This window comes from Dendrobates tinctorius, unplaced genomic scaffold, assembly GCF_039654945.1.
Source record: "Dendrobates tinctorius isolate UK_male_01 unplaced genomic scaffold, ASM3965494v1 ptg000060l, whole genome shotgun sequence".
Taxonomy (NCBI): domain Eukaryota; kingdom Metazoa; phylum Chordata; class Amphibia; order Anura; family Dendrobatidae; genus Dendrobates; species Dendrobates tinctorius.
The window spans coordinates 46,999,965-47,005,964 of record NW_027361728.1 but is presented as its reverse complement, the minus strand read 5'-3'; the positions used below and the strand labels follow the sequence as shown (position 1 = coordinate 47,005,964).

General features: G+C 37.8%; 1 long non-coding RNA gene across 1 annotated transcript in view; it reads right to left on the bottom strand.

Annotated features, from left to right (window-relative positions):
- Window positions 1-1,128: 1,128 nt before the first annotated feature.
- The window catches only part of LOC141092770 (uncharacterized), a 62,544-nt gene continuing 57,672 nt past the window's right edge, over window positions 1,129-6,000 (bottom strand). The window contains exon 2 of the long non-coding RNA XR_012232907.1: window positions 1,129-1,760. This is a non-coding gene — a long non-coding RNA (uncharacterized lncRNA). The remainder of the gene's footprint in view (window positions 1,761-6,000) is intronic.

Below are 6,000 nucleotides of genomic sequence, written 5' to 3'. Positions count from 1 at the left end.
CTTGTGTGGCACGGTATCAAACGCTTTGGAAAAATCAAGATATACCACATCCAATGCCTCACCTTGGTCCAGTCTATATCTTACCTCTTCATAATAACTGATTAGATTGGTTTGTAAGGAGCAATTCCTCATATACCCATGCTGATATGGGGTTAAACAGTTAAGCCCCCGTTACACATAGCGATATTGCTAGCAATATCACTGTAACGTCACCGATTTTGTGACGTAGCAGCGATATTGCTAGCGATATCGCTATGTGTGATACATAACTCAGACCGGCTCCCCCGCTGCTCATCGCTGGTCACGCGAGAAGGTCCTGGATCATTTCTCGTCGGGCACTTCCTGCTGGACTTCCTCTGGCACCGACGAGCGATGCGTGGACGCAGGCGGGAGGATGTCAGGATCGCTGCGTCTGACAGGTAAGAACCGACCCCCGACCCCTGCGATGTCACTCGTGAGATCTGCCTGTGTGACAGCTCACTAGCGACCACTTAGCGATGCACCAGTGATCCATATCATTGTCGGGATCGCTGGTGCATCGCTAAGTGTAACGGTACCCTTACTCTCATTGAGATAATCCAGAATAACATCCCTCAGAAACCTTTCAAACATTTTATCAACAATAGCGGTTAGACTTCCTGGCCTATAATTTCCAGGTTCACTTATAGAGCCCTTTTTTAATATTGGTACCACATTTGCTTTGCGCCTGTCCGGTGGAACAGACCTCGCTGCTATAGAGTCCCTAAATGTAAGAAATAATGGTTTGTCTATTACATTACTTAGTTCTCTTAGTACTCATGGGTGTATGCCATGCGGACCCGGAGATTTATCTATTTTAATCTTATTTAGCTGGTTTCACACCTCTTCTTAAAGTGACCCTTAATATAGGATTTTCTTTGTCTCTTGGCATTTCACCTAGCATTTAATTTTCCACTGTGAATACCTTGGAGAAGAATGTGTTTAATATATTAGCTTTTTCCTCATATATTAGCTTTTTCCTCATCATCTACAACCATTCTTTCCTCACAATTTTTTTAATGCACATTTGGTGCATGTATTGGAAAACAGTTCCAAGGTCCTGACTTCTTATCAATATGCACCAATTCACTTGATTGAGGGCAAAAAGTGTTCTTTTGGTCTCTGGGTAACCAGTACATTTTTATTTACCTTTTGCTCTTTAGAATAGAATAGTAAAGTTCTCTTTTTTATGCAATCAACTCTTTAGAATAAGAGAAAAGAGTAAGCTAACAAAAATATGTAAAATGTCAAACTGAGCTTTTCGAAACTACTGTAGGTTATTCTCACCGTAGCACACAGACAATTTAGTTATAAAAAATCCCAAAAATCTATTGTGCTACAAACAAAATATACACAAAATCTTCAAGATTGCTAGTTTATTATAATACAGTAACTTCTATTAAAAACTAGGGAATATTAAAGTTATATATGTATATATTATACTAGCTGTGTAGAACTTTCTCTGCAGTCCACAAAATTGAAATGAAAAGCGCTTCTCTGGATGTACAGAGTAAGAGTCAGTGTCGGCTCCTGTTGATTTCCATTCTTCATATTTAGGATTGCCATACAGTTTATATCATTTCTCCTTCAGAGGTAGATCTATAATTCACTGCTGCTAGTGGAAGATTAACCTCCAACTGGGGTACGTACAAAGTGAACAGAACTGCTAACCTTAATCAAGAGTTATCGGAGATCTGTAATAAAAGATTCTGGCCTGTAGAATTCAGTCACCAGCAGACTTTCTAGAAAGAAAAGAGGTAAAAGTGAATTCTTACAACTTTTAGATGCAATTCATAGCTAGTAGCATAGTGTAGACACCACAGAAGGGAGCATGAATTCTTATAGACAGTGCAAAGCATATAAAAGAATTTCAGTAAATTTTTACGTTAGAGAACTATGCCTTTATTGTAACAGTTTATCCTTAAAATATTACTTAATGGAATTGCAGGCAAGGCTGGAGGTTGTTAAATTCCTTTTCCAAATATCCTGAATGTCCAACATCTCCTACCTTTAAATTGGTAGAAATATATACAGCCCAAAACTGATGCAACTTCATGCTGTTACATTTCCAAAATGCATTGTTTCTCCAACTTCAAATATGATGTGAAATGACCAAATTCTCATCTACATTCTCACTGCTGCCTAGAGATATGAAGAAAAATTCTAAACAATTTTGAATTATATTTATCTCTCGTCAGATGGTCATGATTCGAGTCCATTGTGAGAAAGGCACATTGCAAATATTTGTATTTCTCAAAATAATGTATAGATGGATGTATGCATTAAATTGGATGCTGGTTATATGCTATGACAACTGGAAAACTTGACTTTGACCAGGCATGTTGAAAATAGGAAAGTGGACATGTCCAAATGTAAAATTTGGTCTCATTTATCCATCAGCTAAGAGTGTAGCACATGTGAGGATTATAATTATAATTACCTTTTGTCTATCACTCCCAATCTCTCACAATTTTGACTACTCACCTGTTTACAATCTATCATCTAATGATTCTCTTTTTCGTATCCATCAGGCTCAATTCTTCCTTATGCCTCCATCATCCATAATGCTAACTCACTACTTCTCATATGGGTAGTAGAAATACCATCACAACCGCTATTTCTATTTTAATCATTGGAGGATGTTAATTTTATATGGGCAGACTGATGTGTATAAGAAAACTGTTAACTCTTCAAAATCTAGGGAAGAAATATTGATTGTTAAAATTAAAGTAGTTCTAGTAGTACCATAATATGACTGTTGAGAAACACAGGTTCTTTTAACATTTCTAATCATTAGTGTCAGAGATTATAGTTAAAAGGGATATAGTGGTTTTAAAGAAGACCACTATATAGTCGATACCTTTCTATATACATTAATATACAAATAATTGTTTAATAGAGCCAGCATTACTCAACATGAGCATAAGTTGTTGACAATAGAGTTGAAATTCTGGCATGTAGTGTTGCCAATATATCGGAATTGCTTAACTCAAGATAACATACTTACTGGTTTCCACTCCTGCAACAGGACTTGAAAGCTTTAAAATAATTATTGGCCTTGCTAGCCAGTCAGGAGTTCAGTGCCCTATTGAAATCTCCAGTGTGACATTCAAATTATGAGTTTCTGAATTGAAGATATTGTTCTGTGGTGCTATTATCAGACTGACCTAAAGAGTTATGATTCAACTTTGTGCCTGCTAATTTGTCTGCTTAACCCCTGGATCTTTTTTTCTTGACCATTTGGCTGCCTGACCTCTGTCGCTTGACTACTAATTTTGTACTGATTGTGTTATTGTTACTGTTCTTATCTGTATGGTACTGCCTGGTTATAGTTTGATAATTATTAAGCTTTAAGTTAGACATAAGTCCATTGATTTCAACCTATAACCAAACATGTTGATCCAAAGCAAAAACTTCAAGAGGCAAATGATAATTGCCCCATATTAGGGGAAAAATTATTTCCTGGCTTCATATATGGTGATCAGACTAGTTTCCTGGATCAACATCTCATCACAGAATCTAGCACCCATGACTCTTAATGTTATACAGCTGGTGAAATATGTATGTTACACATCACCAATTTTAGAGGTAAATATGTTTCTAAAGGTGCTAGTCACATGACATTTTCACCAGATGCATACATGCAAAGAACACAAAAACCATAGATGTCCACAAACTAAGTTATGTGTAATAATGGAAAGTTACACAGGGCAAAAGTATTGAACACATGAAGAAACAGAGGTGCAAAAAGCCATGGAAAACAATGACACCAATTGAAATCTGTAGTTAAAAAGCAATCCTGCCACTTAGTAAAAAATAATAACAGCTGGTACCACCAATGGCCTATAGAAGTGTCTCATTATACAGGTGCCAAACAAGAAATATTTCATGATGGGTAAAACCAGTAAGTTGTCTCAAGACCTTTGAGACCTTATTGTTGCAAGACATACTGATGGCATTGGTTACAGAAGAATCTCTACACTACTGAAGGTTTCAATTTGCACTGGTGGTGCCGTAATCTGGAAGTGGAAAGAGCATAAATTCACTATAAACCGTTCACAACCATCTGCTCTCCATAAGATTTCAGACAGAGGGGTGAAAAGAATTATGAAAAAAGTTGTCTAAGAGCCAAGGACCATCTGTGGAGTGCTATAGAAATAACTTGAATCTGCTGTTTCAATTGTTTCAAAGAAAACTGTAAGTAATGCACTCAGCCTCCATGGTCTGTAAGCAAACTCATCTTTGCTGGACAAAAAGCATGTTCAGGCATGACTAAAGTCTGCACAACAACATTTAGATTAGCCTGACAAATACCAAAGGAATTTTGTCAGGTCAGATGAGGCCAAAAATGAACTACTTGGATGCCATAAGAGTCACCATGTTTGGAGGATAAATGGTGCTGCATATCACCCGAAAAGCACCATACCAACAGTAAAGTTTGGTGGTGGGAAAATCATGGTGTGAGGTTGTATTTCAGCATATAGCTTTCACAGACTTCATATACTTGAGGAAAGGATAAATGCACAAATGTACAGAGACATTCTTGATAAAAATCTGTTCCCAAACATACAGCCAAGGAAACTCAGTTGGTTTCAGAGAAAGAAAATAATGCTGCTAGAAGGGTCCAGCCAATCATTTGACCTGAGTCAAATAAAAACTTTATAAAAGGAACTATAGATCAAAGTTCATAGAAAGAGCCCATGAAACCTTATGCATTTGACGAGTGTTTGTGTGGAAGTGTAATATGGTGCGGTCAGTAGTCATGGGCGGAGCACTTGTATTTCACGCCCCAGTATGCTACATAAAAATGGTGTCCTGCCTGGGTGTGTGTGTGATGGGGTTGTTGTGGACAGTTCTGCCACAGTTGATGTGGAACTGGAGCCCTATAGAAACAATATAAGAAAACCAGACCACTTGGTAAAAATACAGTCCTTTTTACTGACAAACAAACTTATGAACAGAAGGTAGCAAGAAATAAGCTTACTGGTTTCTTTTGCATAATTCTTGGTGTTTATGGATGGGGGCACAATATTTATGGTGAACATTACAGATGAACAACAGGACAAATGGGATAACAACATCTTCTTCACACAGAATACAGTAACTTTTCATACATTTAAAACAACAGGGGTCTCCAGAAAGGTGCCACGTCATCTTCTCCACCCCTGCAGAACAATGTGCCAAAGTTACACCTGAGCAATATACACATGTGGTCAAAATTGTTGTTATCCCTCGTTTAATGACAGAAAAACCCACAATGGTCACAGAGATAACTTGAATCTGACAAAAGTAATAATAAATCAAAAATCTATGAAAATGAAAAAAATGAAAGTCAGACATTGCTTTTCGACCATACTTTCACAGAATTTTTTAAAAAGAAAACTCATGAAGTAGGCCTAGACAGAAATGGCGATACCCCTGAAAATAATGAAATAATGTGACAAAATGGACATGTTAAATCAAGGGGTGTCCACTAAGGAGCATCACATGTCTACAATCTTGGATTCAGTGAGCGGGGCTGTATAGAGGGCTACAGATACTCACTGTGCTGTTTGGTGACATGGTGTGCATCACACTCAACATGGACCAGAGGAAGCGAAAGAAAGCGTTGTCTCAGGAAATTGGAAAGAAAATTATAGACAAACATGTTAAAGTAAAAGTTATAAGACCATCTCCATGCCACTTGATGTTCCTGTGACTACAGTCTGCTCATCACTCCTCCTCACCTGTCACCCATGTCCACCATCTTGTACACCCCCACAGAAATCTCACACATCTAGACATTCGCACACTCTCTGACTCTATTCTACCGCTGTCCCCAATATCTTCACTACACGATACATACACTGTCACTAGTGTCTACAATGCCATTCTTGCATTAGCCATTGACTCAGTGGCCCCTGTCATAGCAGAGTGTGACAAATCAATAGACAACCCTGGCACATTAACTTCACTAAAAAGCTTTGGCAAGTATTCAGAATT